Genomic DNA, 15212 nt, shown 5'->3' with positions numbered 1-15212 from the left:
AAGTTGGCCTTGGATGTTTTTATGAGAGAATGTAGTTTTCTGCTAGTGTTGATCAGAGATGTCTTCCCTTTTTGGGATTTTGCTCTGTCGTGCAGTAGCTTCCTTCTTTTGTTATACAATTTGTTTATGGCTGAGGTCCACCAGACAGGACGCTTGCCTTTGGTGGAGAGGGTCTTGGATTTATTTGGGATTGCATGATCCATGCATTCTTGGAGATGTCCATAGAAAGCATTTGTGAAGGATTCAGCATTGTGGGATGTGGTATCCACTGGCCCAGTGGGCTTAAAGGATCCCAACTCAGTCTTAAGAAGAGTGAAGTCTGCTTTTGAGAAGTTTTTCACTGTGGTCTTTTGTGCTGAGGGTGGAGGTGGGATATGTATATCCAGGGTGATTAGTTTGTGGTCAGATCTCACTAGTGAGGGGTATACCTCCGGTGTGGAGCATTTTGTCCCCATGTTTGTGATGATCAGGTCTAGTATATTATCTCCCCTAGTGGGAGAGGTGACTAGTTGTCCCAGTGCATTTGAATTTATGAATTCCAGGAACCTCTGGGCTAGGGTGTTAGGGCTAGAATAATGTACCCAATCTATGTTAGTACCCAGTATGATGGTATTTTGTGATACATTCATATCCTCCAATGTCTTCAGGAAGGCTGAGTGGGGTTCCTGAGATTGGGAGGGTGGTCTGTAACATGCTACCAGTTGTATAGCAGTTTTGCCTATGGTTAGTTGCACCTGTATGGTCTCCGATGCTTCATGTGTTGCTACTAACTTGGAGGTGTGGGTGTCCTTGATGAATATGGACACTCCCCCTCCCTTTGTGGTTCGGCCCGGGTTTTGGGGCCGAAAAGCATGATACGAGGTATAGCCTAGTAGCGCTGGGGAGCTCTCAGGAGCCTTGAACCAGGTTTCAGTTACTACACTGACGTCGATGTTCTCCATACTGAGGAGTGCATCGAGTGCCTGCATCTTGAGATTTAGACTTCTGGCGTTGAGCAGCATTACCCTTACTTTTTTTCCATTTTTGTTTTCTAAGGAGGTGGGTTTGTCTTTTGAGCCTTGCCTAAAAAAGGCACTATGGGGGTGGCAAGAGCCTTAGCCAATATCCGGAAGCCCAGTGGTGACAGGTGCAAGCCATCCCTTGCGAAGCAGTGTGGCTTGCCCAGCATGTTATCCCAAGCAGACAGACATTGGATCCCCTTAGAATGACACCAGTACTTGAGCCAATTATTAAAGCTGATCATCTTATCTTTGTATTGTGGCATCATTCTTGGTGAGGGCAAGATGCTGCACAGGGTCAGGGTCATACCAGCCTGGGCTACATAATCAGAGATCTCCTCTGTGTCTCTTTTCATGTAGTCCAGGGAGGTACGTCTCAGGTCATTCACGCCAGCATGGACAATGACGGAGTCATATTTGTACTTGCTTTGAAGTGACCTGAGTGCGTGTGTTATGTGGCGGATCCTAGCTCCCGATAGGCAGCTCATTGTCACCCTCTCCTTGTTCAGCCTGGTAAGCGGGACATCAGTGTGTCTGACTATAGAGTCACCTATTACTAGTGTATCAGGCATGGTGTTTGGCCTTAAGGGCTGTGATTGATTGACACACTGATTTATTGAAGTATTTGTTGCATGTGTTTGGTTTTGAGGTGGTGGATTTTTGGATGTCTGCTTTGGGAGCCTCTGTTGTTTAGGTAAGTTTTTTATTAGAGCCTCCGAGTATGTCTTTGGGTTTTTATGTGTTTGGTTTGCAGTTGTGGTAGGTCTATGTGGGACTGGGTTTGTTGTGTGTGTGGTTACCATCTCCTCCTGTCTGGTCATGCCAGCCCTGAGTTGAGAAAGTTCAGCCTCCAGTTTGGCTATATAGTTGCATCTCTCACATGTATTTGTGTTTGTTGGGAGGAGGAGAGGGTTGTCTGTGTACATGAGACAATTGTAGCATTGTCTCAAGATACCCAGATTAACCAGCAGAACTGGAGAGGACGCCAGTAATCTACCACTCGACATGCTAGAACAGTATAAGGGAGTGCTGTGCCTTTAAGGGAAGTGGACATTCACAGGGGTGGTAGGTGGATGTAGTGCTTACTTTAGTATGAGAGTGCTTACTTAGTAGAGAAGTTTTGAGAACAAGTGCTAGGCTTATAATATAGCGAGTAGTCTGATTATACTAAGAGTAGAGCTTCCTTAAGGGGAAATTTGAAGAACAGACTTGGCGGAGCCATTAGAAGTTTAACCGGCACTGCGTTATGTGCACAATGGTGCAAAGCCGCCCAAATGCGGATTTTAAACAGGGAACTTCAAAAGAGCTAGAAATGGTCCAAAACAACCAATTACTACAGCTCTTGTGCTGAGGTCACTTCCTACAGGGACAGGTAGGCTGCTCAAAGCTCCCCACTCCCACTGGTGAGCAAAGAAACTTCCTTCTATCCAAGTAAGGTAATGGACAACACAGGAACCACACCACAGCCCAGAATACAGCAAAACCTGTAAACTGGTCTAAACTAGTCGAGGAGAGGCGGGAAAACAAGGATTTTTTTTTGTTTTTTTTTGTTTTTAGATAGAAAACACACAGAGTTTCTGAGTTACAAGCTCTTGTGGTGAGTCATCCATACCTCATTTATCCCCAAAATATGGTTACTTTGTGAACAGACCCTTACGTTATGCCCAAGAGTTAATCATGCTTTATTTAGATGGGCTATACATCTCCTTGTTTAGGTTTTATTTTTCATTTTCCAGAAGCTTAAAATAAAGGAAAAAGAGGTTTATATGCACGGGATATCCTTAAGCAACTCAGGTACTGCATTGACAGGACTAAAACCTTCAGGAGTGTGAATCTGCTGTTTGTGTCTTCTGAGAGTAAGAAAAAGGAGCAAGCAGTGTTTAAGCAGGCAGTTTTTGTATGGTTTTCCATGCTGTTGCCTATTAGTATTCTCAGCTTAACAAGTCACTTCCATGCAAAGGCAAGACCCATTCTTCAAAGGTTTTGTATCTCCCATCACAGTGTTCCTTTTCCTTTGTGTCAGTTCCCCTCCCTTTTGTTGTCCAGTTCACCCTAGTCATCAACTATCCTTCCTCTGTCTGCCTATGTGCCTTTTCTTTGTGTTCCTCTCCCCAGTTGTGTCAGTGTGTTGTTTTTTCTCTGTTCTCTTTTCTTTCCTTCTACTTTCTTTGTTTTAAACCATTGTTTTTCTTATTTATTGGATGTTGTTCATGACTTACAGATGTACAAAAAATTATCTGTTGATATGTACTGTTGTTTTGTGTAAAACACTGTTTATGTTTTACTATGTTCTATTTGCAGTCATTCTCTTAAAATCATTTTCATTTTATTTTCTTATCTGCTTTTTTGTACCTTTTATACGTGTACTAATATTTGGAGTTTTCCTCCCCAAAAATCCATTGAAAAGGGGCAACCTATGCCCACATAGACAGTTCTGTTAAAATAAATAAATTCTGGATACTTTAGTGACATATTGTAAAGGGGTGAAATCTTCAAATGTACTAGAGGCAGCAACTTGGTCTTCTGTGAATATCTTTTCTAGTAGTACAGACTAGCTATTTTGGTCCATTGCAGTCTTGCTAGGACTGTTCTTCAGGGATTCCTGGATTCTGACCTTTCTGCCTCCTTCCTTGCTTTCTAAGCTCTGGTACTTATTGTGATGACCACCATTGCTACCAATATTTGTTGTCCCCATGCTGGGCCAGTAATCAAGGAGCCTGAATCCTCACCACTGACGCTGGAGAGGGGCGTGCAGTAGGAATACAGATGGATACACTCAGTATTTCAAGATGCAGACCTTCATGCCTCTAGTACACTTTCCCTTAAGATCAAACAGAGAATCACACTCAGCCCGGGGTCTGGATGTCTCTATATCTGTCTCCGTCCAGGTTCCCAATAAGACTCCCCACTGGTACAGTTGTAAGGTTAGGTCCTCAGCCGAGTGTCCAAGCCAAGTCCTCCAGCACCCTCTCTGTGAACCTAGTGCTTCATGTCCCTGACCCAAGTAGCTGACACACTTTAAGATTTCATTTTCACAGACATGCGCTCACACACACACACACACACACACACACACACACACACACACACACACACACACACACACACACACACACACTGATGTGTTGGGGTTATTAGTTCAACAGAAACATTTTCTTACCTCTTTGCTCCATTGACCCAGGTTACAAGTTTCAAATAAAATGGCATATTTTTGTCCAGCATATATTAATCCAAGAAATACAGTTTAGATTGCATATTAATACTAATACAAATGGTAGTAGTTCACCAAGACAGCTAGGCCTTTTGGAGTGGCCCACACAGTGTCATCAAATAAATAAGCACATTTCAAGGTTAGTTATTTTTTACAAGGACCAGACACAATAAAAGTGTTAAATGTATTTAATAATAAGTATTAAAAGGACATCAAAATACTGAATATATATTCACAGTAAACCACAGAGTTCAGATCATAGGAAATGTTGAAAACATTAATGGACAGACTCAAATAAAGAAAAACAATATCTAAACTAAGCTACACTATATCCTTGACTGAATGTAAGAAAATTACTGTTTCATAGTTAGGTAGGGTCTTTCTAGTCAGGTTTCCCAAGCGGAATACCCAGTACTCTGAGATTTCTCTTTGTAATATCTAAAATATACATCTGAAATATAGTTTCCATGATGTCTAGCCGAATGACCTAATTTTGTCACCTGACTCTAGGTTCTAACAGTATTCCCCTTTGAAACTGAAACAGGAAGTTAACACAGATGGCCACAATGTACATCCCAATGTTTATGGCAGTGCCTGAGGCCTCCCCTCTTTTCACTGAGCTAATGGACAAAGGCTGTTCCCCAGACCCAGCATCTCCAGTCCTATTCAGCACTGTGGGGTGCCTTTTAATGGCTTAACAATTCCTTTACATTTTCCTTATTTTTCTTAAAGTTAACCTCTGCTGTGCCAGTATCCTCTATTAAAACATACACATTTAATTCAGCTACAAAAATATATGTACATTTCTCTTCATTTCAACAGGGTGCACTGTTTATACATTTCAGTATCAGCAAAGCTCACAAATACATTTTCATCACAAGCATCTCTACAAAATCATTTTGCTATAGAAATGACATACATTTGTAACAGAAGCATCTTGTATAAATCAGTTTGATATTCAAAGGCCATACCATTTTTAACAAAACTCCAGCTGGCTATGCTGATAACTGCCCGTATCATCACCCTTGTCCCATATTAGCTACTGCAACAGTGATAATGATGAACGTAGTACAGTTATGTAAATAAACTTAATATAACCATAGATGATCTGATGTCTTCTTCATTCCTCCTGATGATAGGGTCTTGGATCCGACCTTCGGATCTGGCTTGGCCGCATTCTACAGACTTGGATCTGACTCTCAAGCTCCTCCTTACCCGAAATGCACTACATCCACCCAAGTACCTCAGATCTCGTTTGCTGCTTCTGCATCTGGATGTGGGTCTTGTGCTCTCAAGCTTGTGGGAATTTCTCCTTGGAGAATTCGCACTAGTTTATTATAAGTCCTCCCTCCCTTATTTTTCTTTGATCTTCGCTTGTGTGTGTGCATGCAATAACCTGTTTTTCTGTTTTCTACCTATAAAAAAAGAAAACTTTAAATTTATAGTTAAATTTGTAGTTTAATTTATAGCTTAATTATAGTTAACTTTTTAATAATTATTATAGCCACCTGGTTTCAAAAATTACACCTCTTGTGGGCATAAAATCCCCAGCCAGCGTGCCCACAAGTAGTGCGTATATTTTTGGGGAGATGAACATTTGAAAGCGGATTGCACTGTCTGTCCTTCTTTCAGTCTTCGGGCGCTGGCTGATAGGAGAAATAAATTGATTCTCAGGGGCCTTCTTCCTTCCTTGGCTTCTTTGTCTGTTTCCCCAAAGAGGCAAAAAAGAGGTCTCTCCCTGTCTCCTCCAAGGACTCCCTTGAGCCTAAGACAAAGTCAAAGAATACCTTGGATCCGGTTCCCTCAGATCTGAAAAAGTTAGCTCCCACTTCGGATCCATCAGCATCTTCAGATCCAAGTGATATCATTAATGTATCACCTCCTCCTCTGTTGGCTTTTATGTCAGATCCAGTGTCTCAGGATCTGAGATCCTCAACTTAATTCACTGGCTCATTCTACTAAATCTAGACTCCTGACCTTCCTCATTCACTTCCTCCAGTCCTCTAGAAGCTGGTCCAAGGCAGGTATGGAAAGAATGATGAGGGAATTCCTCAAGGCCCAGATCCAGATGGGGCTAGTCTTGGCTCCATCCCCTGTCAGATATGTGAGCTATCCTGGCCATACCATCAAAACCCCTTCTCCGATCCGACCTTCGGTTTCAGAGTTACCTGATCCAGGACTGCAGTGTGTGCCTGGTTCAGTGCTGGAGAAGCTTCCTTCCTCGATGCCAAGGTTACCCTTGATTAGTCCTGTTCCGGTCCTCTCAGAGTAGAGCAAGTCTGCCATCTCTTCCCCTTAGGTGCCTTGGCACTTGACAGCTCAGGTGTGGTCCTTTTTGGAGATCACAGATCCGGGGTGAGTCCTGGCTGGTTTCCCTCTATGGCTTCTGCTTCAGGGGAGACAGAAAGGACCTCTTCCAGTCTGTCAGCTTTTCAGGTAGTGGAGAAGGTTTTCTCTCGAGCTGGAGATCCGTAGACACATGTCTCGCATTCCATCCCTGTCTGATCGAGGTGTTGAGGCCACTCATCCTGCCATGAGTCCACCTGTCCCAAGCAGTCTCAAAGATCTCCCTGGCCAGGAGGGAGCCTCTTCCTCAGCTGGGTATTTTGGGGAAGTGTCAGAAGAAGTCCTTTGGAAGAAGACGTGCAACAGGAGGCACATTGACTACCCATTGGAGTTCTTAACTGAGGACACTGCCTTCGATGAGGGGGGAGGATCCTCACAATCCCCACCTGAGGATGTCTCTCTTGGAGTCATCCTGGAGATCCTGAAGCAAAAAGGTAGGTGGCCTGCCCAACCTTTTCCTTCTGAGAACTCAGTTCTCTTGGAGGCATTTGGGACAGGCCCATCTACAACCTGGGTGACCCCCCCCCCTCGGTGGACATCCTGGTTGATTTGGTATCCAGCTGGGCATGGAAGGAATCAGACACCATTAAGTCCATACCCAAGCAACCTAATAGGTTCCTGGTACCCCCAGCAGATAGGAAACATTGGAATAGGGGTCCCATTGTTGATGCCATCATGGTGGTGGCAGCCACTAAGAACTAGCAGAAGAAACTGCCAATGTCCATCCACCTAACAAGGAGTCTAGATCATTGGACAGGATTGTGAAGTGTGTTTTATGCCTCAGCCACCTTTGCACTGAAGTCATTGAACTACCTGGCCCATTTTGCTTGTCTTCATAGCTATTTGCTCAGTGAACTCTAAGCATCTCTCTGAGTCCATGCCTGCAGAGGAACTTAAAAAGTTTTCTCCTAAGCTGACCACTCTCTTCTGTCACCACCTTATCGATGAGGTTGATCTCCCATACCACAGAGGGTACCTCACACGCAACCGATTCACAGCTTTCCCTAAGGCGTCCTGCCTGGATGAGGGTTTGTGATTTTGCAGAGCCCTTTAAGGTGTCCTTTGTGAATGTCCCTTAAGATGGCTCCTCACTGTTTAGGCCAGCAATTCAAGATACTGTCACCCACACCAAAAAGGATGGGAAGACCCTTTCTGCTGTAGGAATAAAATTTTCTGTACCCAATGGGTCCTTCTCCAGTAACCAATGTGGAGGCAAGTAAATGTGGTTTTCTAACTCCCTAGGGCCTTTCCAGGACCTGCATGGGGAACCCTCCTCTAGAGGCAGAGGAGGAGGATTTGCTGGTGGACGCTGCCCTAGCGATAGAGGGGACCCACAAAACCAGGGCTTTACAGAAACCTTTTCTGACAAGCCCTACCAGCACTCCTGAAGCACTGCCCGACTGTCCATCTCTGGAGGCAGTCGGGAGATGACTAGCTTTGCACTCAGAAGCCTGGACCAATTTGACTCAAAACCACTGGGTGTTAAGCATAATGTCCAGAGGCTACAATATTCATTTTTCCCTTCTTCCTCCAAACTCAAAGAACCTCCCTGACATGCCACCCAGTCAGAGGGAACAGGCAGCACAGGAAGTTCAACTACTGCTGCAAAAAAGTCATCCAAGAGGTCCCAGCTGAACAGAGGTTTTGGAACCTACTCCCACTTTTTTTTTTTTTTGGTGACAAAAAAGGCAGGGGACCTAAGCCCCATTTTGGAGCTAAGCAATTTAAATGGTTATGTAAAGAAGTCAAGGTTCTTAATGGTTACGGTTCAATCCATTCTGCCATTGTTGCACAAGGGCGACTGGATGTGCTTGAGCGGTCTCAAGGACACGTACTATCACATCAAAATAGACAGGCACACCAGGAGATATCTGTGCTTCTGGCTTGGAGCCAATCATTTCTGGTTCAGAGCACTCACTGTACTTTGGGCTCACCACAGCTCCCTGGTGTTCACCAAATGCATGACAGTGGTAGCAGCTCACATGAGGCTCATAAGATTCTGGGCGTTTCCATACTTAGACGATTGGCACCTCACCGCTCCTACAAGCCATCAGCTAATCCAAGCCAGGGATTACTTACTGAAATTATCACATTCTGTGGGAATCACCATAAATCTAAACAAGTCCAACCTGGCTCCTCTGCAGTACCTGGAATTTATAAGGACACAGCTGAACATGAAGGACCAGATAGTTTCTCTCCACCTACACCATATAACAACAATGAGGAATCGGGTCCAGGATCTGTTATCCCAACAAGGCCCTTCCAGCACAAATGGTCTTACAAGCCCTAAGATCCATGTCAGCTGCTATCCTATTAGTTTCCCTACTCAAATTCCTCATGCAGGTTCTCCAATGGACGTTGGCAGCGCAGTTGTCCATCTTATTTCACCCACTGTCCCTTCCTGACAGATTGACTCCAATTTGCAAGTGTCACCTCAGCTGATGATACAGTTGACCAATCTCCTTCTGGGCAGGCCCTTCTTAAGCAACCCCCCCTGTAGCCATGGATGCTTCCCAGTTTGGGTGGGGGTGGGCATTACAACAGGAAGATGGTCCATGGCATGTGGTTCTATACTGAGACCAAGTTGCATACCAATGTCTTAGAGATGAGACCATTTCTAATGTTGCAAGGCTTTCAGGACACTCTTCCCTTGGGGACTATTGCATTTAACACTGACAACATGTCTGTCTGGTACAATAAACAAGGAGGAACCCATTCTTACCCCTTGTGCAGGGATGCCTTGAGAGTGTGGGAGTGAGCGAAATCTACAGATCGCCTTCATTTTGCAACACATATCCCAGGGAAAACCAGTGATCTGGTGGACAGACTCAGCAGATTGCTGTTGGGCTCCTGCATGAATGGTCCTTCAATTAGTCATTGGCGAACATGATCTTCAGTCACTGGGGTCAACCTTGCTTCAACCTCTTTGCCTCTCCCTTCAACAATAAATGCAGTAAGTTGTTTGCTCTGAACCCTCCTCCAGGGGAATTCCCGAAGGATGGGACTAGTCCAGCATTGGCCCCTGGGTCTCCTATATGCTTACCCTCTCCTTCTGCTCATCATAAAGTTTCTTTAGAAGGTAAGCAGGTTGAAAAGCTCTGTCATCCTCATTGCCCCCTTCTGGCCTCCAACATGTGTGGTTCCCCTTCCTCTGATCTCATCTGAAATATCCCCCTTGGATACTGAGCCAAATCAAGACCTTGTGTCTCACCTGTCAGGGACGCAGCATCCAAATCTTCATGCCCTCAGACAGACTGCTTGGTTTCTCCACTTTCAACCCTAATGAGACAGTCCAGGCTTAATTCCCCAGTCTGAAAGATACTTTTAGCTTCACAAAAGGCTTCCACCAAAAAAGTCTACACCAGTAAGTGGAAAAGGTTTGTCATTTGGGCTACAAACAGAAATACCAAATCCTTTTTAGCTATCCTATTTAAATCTGGGTTACAGATTACTACCTACGACTATAAACCACCTCAAGACTTCTTATTACCAAGCTTCAACTTAACACATTCAAATCCATCTATATATTATCTGTATCTATCTTCCTCCTGGTAATAACATTGCCACCATAGAAAATACCCTTTGTTGGTTATCCCAAAATTTACCCCAAGAAACCATAATCCTAGGTGATTTTAACATTGCTTGGAAGTGTTGTAGCAGTAGCCACCCTACCAGCCATATTAACCTTTTTGGTTTTTCTCAAACCATTACCTCCCCTACCAGGATAAACAAGCCTAATAAGAAAGAAAGTACCTTAGATTGGATTCTCTTAAATGATCATCCCCAGACATATGAAGCTGGAACCCTCCCTGATTATATAAGTGACCACTCACTAACCTACATCATCAGGCTTAAATTCAATCTACCTAATCCAGCCATATCTAGGACAATTAGAACCAAGAAAAACTTCAACCCCAATCTCCTCCAGAGAGAACTAAGAGCATGTAACTGGTCTCCCTTAAAATACCTCACACTGGAGGAAGCTGTTAATTACTTTAATTCTAACTTCCTAGCCATACTAGCCCACCATGCACCAACCCGTTCTATTAGAATGAGAACTAAATCTGCCCCATGGCTTTCAAAAGAAACCAGGCAAAAAATCCATCTCAGAAATAAATACTGGAATAAATTTCATTTAACTAAAAATCCAGTAGGCCAACAAAACTTCAGACAGCTGAGAAATGAAACTAAAAAAGCTATACTGTCTGACAAAAGAAACTACTACCTACAATTCCAGCAGACTCACCAAGCAGACTGTTAATGCCTTTAATACCTTTTTCACTGAGGCCATTCAAACTCTTGCCAGTCAGATATCTACTCAGAACTTAACTATATCCAACTCTAACTCTAACCCATCCCCTCCATTTCTCTTTCAACCAGTCCCAACAACATATATTCTTACCCTTATCCAAAAACTGAAACCGTGCACTCCTTCAGCAGACCAACTACCCGCTAAATATCTACAAAAGGCAGCCAGATCCATTGCCTATCCCATTTCCATTCTCATCAATAGAACCATCAGTGAAGGACACATCCCTAAAATCTGGAAAGTACCCCATATTATCCTCCTTCACAAGGGTGGGAACTCTACTGAACTCTCCAATTACCGTCCCATAGCCCTACTTTCTCCCTAAGCAAAGATCATGGAAAAATGCATCCACAGACAATTGCTAGACCACCTAATCCAAAATAACTTTCTCAAACTCTCAACATGGTTTCAGACCTTCCCTCAGCACTACTACTGCCCTCCTTTCCTTTACTGACTATTAACAAAAACCATAACCTCAATATGCTTTCCTCTGCACTGTTTATAGATCTGTCTAAGGCATTTGATATGGTAAATCACCAGATACTTGTAAATATCCTCAAATCCCTGTCACTAGATGCACTAGCTATAAAATGGTTCCAGTCATACTTAGATAACAGACAACAGGCTATACTGTGGCATAACATTCTATCTACCAATCTGCCCGTTAACATTGGTGTTCCTCAAGGGTACCTATTAGGACCTCTACTGTTTTCTATATTTATCAACGACCTTCACCTAGCAATCCCCCAAGCTACATGCATACAATATTCAGATGATTCCACACTTATATGCTCAGCCACATCTATATCTGAACTTCACTCCCTTACCCAAAATGTGTTTAACACAGTTGAACAATGGTTTACACAGTGCTGAATCCTTCTGAACCCCAAAAAACTAAACTCCTCCTTTTTACTCCTACTTGTAAGTCCCCCCAATAGACTTCACAGTAACATCCAATAATGGTACTCTCATATCCCCAGATCCAACTACCAAACTATTAGGTATCACCATAGATAACCGTAACTTCGACACCCATATTAACAATACTCTAAAATCTGTTGATAGAAAACTAGGCTCTCTCTACAGGATTAAACCCTTCCTCTCTCCTGCAGCTAGAGTAACTATTGCTCACACCCATCTAATTTCTACTCACCCATATATACTAATCTCTCTAAAAACAACCTTAATAGAATGGAAAACTCCTACAATAACATAGTAAGATTTGATACATTTAACCCTTTCAGAACCCACCACTGTTTTAATCTAAAGCAGCTAGGATGGCTTGAATTACAAAATCAGCTTAAATTCCACCAACTGACCATTGCCCATAAAACCCTTTACCAACCTACCAATACCCCTATACTATCTACCCTCATTAACCCCTACAACAATCTAAAGACCTTATGATAATCACATACACTTCTTGTAAATATTTGTAAATCAAACAGCAGGGCTGGGAACTCTCTTTTCTCTAATACTGTTGGAAAATCCTGGAACCTTCTTCCTAACTAACTTTCCTCTCTTCCCTCTGTTTCACTCTTTAAAACCAAATTGAAACTTTTCCTCAGAACACACTGGTTGTGTCCCTGTACTAAACCTGACTGATCAACTAGCTCTTCTTACTTGGTTCAACCTACCCTCCTCTTCTCAGTAATCAAGTTCCTTTTCTTAGTAACAACTTACCTTGTCCTTCTATACTATTACTTACATCTTCAGAATCTCATTAAGGAGACTACTTTTACTAATATATTTTATCATTTCAGCTCCTTTTTCTTTATGGCTACTTGTATACTAATATATTGTATAATTCAGCTGCCATATTTTTCTTTATGATGTATTGCAACTACATTTTGTATTGTACTAATTGTGTCTGTATATTTTGCGCTATGTTATGAACGAATGACCTCTGATTATTCCTGTACTGCACCTGCAGTGTTCATTGTATACATTAATTTTTGTATATGTGATTTTGTTTGTTTCCTCGGAGCTGATCTCCCCGGGCCTCTACAGAAAATGGACATATATCCAGTTAGACTAGCCCAGTCAACAAATGTAAAATAAATAAATAACATTTTTAGCACCATTTTCAGAGGTTCAGAGGAGAGTGATAGCTTCTTTACCATCAGGCTTCAGCTAGTGGCTATTTCTAACTTCCATACTGCAAGCCAGTCTTGTTCCCTGTTCACCTTTAGGTTGTGCAAATCCTTTATGAAAGGTGTTTCCTTGTTGAGGCCTCCCATCAAGGACCCCTCTCCTCCTTGGGATTTCACTGTTGTGTTGCAGGCTTTGACCCAGGGACCCCAAAGTCTACACCAGTAAGTGGAAAAGATTTGTCATTTGGGCTACAAAGGTAGAAAAAAAACATGGGAGGGTATATAAAAGGCTGGGTGTTGTGTGCACATTGTTCTGATGAAGTCTGTTTAGTGGAGAGGAAAGCGCTCAACTTGAATAAAGTGGTTGTCTCATTTGGATTTGTTTTTCTTCCTGCTGGCTGTTGGATTCATTGTCATTTGGGCTACAAACAGAAACACTGAATCCTTTTTAGCACCATTTTCTGAGGTTCTACTATTTCTTAGTACTGTATGTGAGGAGAGTGATAGCTTCTTTACCATCAAGCTTCAGCTAGTGGCTATTTCTAACTTCCATAGTGCAAGCCAGTCTTGTTCCCTGTTCACCTTTAGGTTGTGCAAATCCTTTATGAAACGTGTTTTCTTGTTGAGGCCTCCCATCAAGGACCCCTCTCCTCCTTGGGATTTCACTGTTGTATTGCAGGCTTTGACCCAGGGACCCTTCGAACCAGCTGCAGGTTGTGATATGAAGTTTTTGTCGTGGAAGACAATACTTCTGATGGTTATAACTTCCACCAAGAGAATTTCTGAGGTACAAGCCTTCTTCTCCAAACCTCTTATATAATTTTTCATAAGGACAGGGTATCCTTACGTACCCATCCTTCCTTTATGCCCAAAGTAGCCACTGAAAGTAACATCAACCAGTCCATCCAGCTACCAGCGTTTGGAAATTTCTCCAATAAAAGGGAATATATTTTTCACCTTCTAGATGTTCATAGGCAACTCCGTTTTTGTCTGTACAGGACCAAACAACACAGGAAGTCTGACCAACTCTTTGTAGCCTTTTCATTTAATAGATTAGGACAGCCAGTGTCCAAAATTACCATGGCTAAATGGATTTCTGGCTGCATTTCATACATTTATGCACTCAAGGGACTGGAATTACCTAGACCTCCCAGAGCACATTCCACCAGAACAATGGCTACTTTTTCTGCCTTTTATTCTAGAACTTCCATTGATGATATGTGTGCGGCAGTGACATGGTCTAACAGTCGCACCTTTGTATGGTACTACAAGTTGGATATCATTTCCAGGAGCAGGGTCTCCTTTGGTTTGATGGTGCTTCGGCATATCCTTCCATGAGGGCCACCCGGGATCTACGTATCTGGGGACTCTGACCCTATTGTGAGGAGGAATGAAGAAGACATCAGATTAAAAGGTTTTGTCTTACTAGAACTTAACATCTGTGTTGTCTTCCTTCATTCTTCCTCACTTTCCCATCCATCCCCCTACCTCTTCTGTTCTAGAGGATCCTGGAGTATGAAGGGACTCTGTCCCATGTCTGAGCCTCATCTGCCATTCCTTGCTGTACGAGTGTTGGATGTATGGAATAAGAAAACTTGATCTGAAGTATTTGGGTGGATGTAGTACATTATGGGTAAGAGGGAGGAGCTTGAGAGTCAGATCCAAGTCTGTAAAATGTGGCCGAGCTGGATCCAAAAGTCGGATCCGAGATCCTATTCTGAGGAGGAATGAAGGAAGACAACACAGATGCCAAGTTATGGTAAGACATAACCTTCTATTTATATAGATCACTGCTACATTAGCCAGTGTCTCTATTCATCCCCCCCTATTTTTGTTTGCAATTTTTATGCCAGGGCATGGAATTTTTATCCCATTTGTCAGAGCTATAGCCTTCTTCTGAGGCAAGAAAGCTCTGAAATTTTGGAGCCCTAACTACAGACTTTATCCTAATTTCCTTCTTGGAAGGCAGTGGCAAGTATACAAGAAAGGTGCTATAAAGCAGGTCAGCTGGGTTCAATCCTGGGAAGGATGTCCCAAATAACTTAGGCCACTGCAGCAGTGATCTAGTCAAACACGTACTGTTATGGTAAGTTTACAACTGTAATTTCCTGACTGCACACAGTAGTATATCCATTCTTGGGTATTTCTTCACACTTTGTTGCCTGATGTTCTTGTTATTCATAGGTTCATAGGTTGGTAATAGGCTATCGGCCCTACTAGCTGTACAGTGCTGAATATCTGTGCAGTTTATTTGG

At 42.9% G+C, this 15212-nt stretch overlaps 1 protein-coding gene across 2 annotated transcripts in view; it reads left to right on the top strand.

The window, feature by feature from the left end:
- Nucleotides 1-15212, top strand: part of ARL16 (ADP ribosylation factor like GTPase 16) — a 533664-nt gene that overhangs the window by 357236 nt on the left and 161216 nt on the right. The gene's annotated exons all lie outside the window — the stretch shown is intronic.

Source organism: Protopterus annectens, chromosome 4.part0 (assembly GCF_019279795.1).
Source record: "Protopterus annectens isolate FY-2018-M chromosome 4.part0, PAN1.0, whole genome shotgun sequence".
Classification (NCBI taxonomy): domain Eukaryota; kingdom Metazoa; phylum Chordata; order Ceratodontiformes; family Protopteridae; genus Protopterus; species Protopterus annectens.
This window is presented reverse-complemented; position numbering and strand designations above follow the sequence as displayed.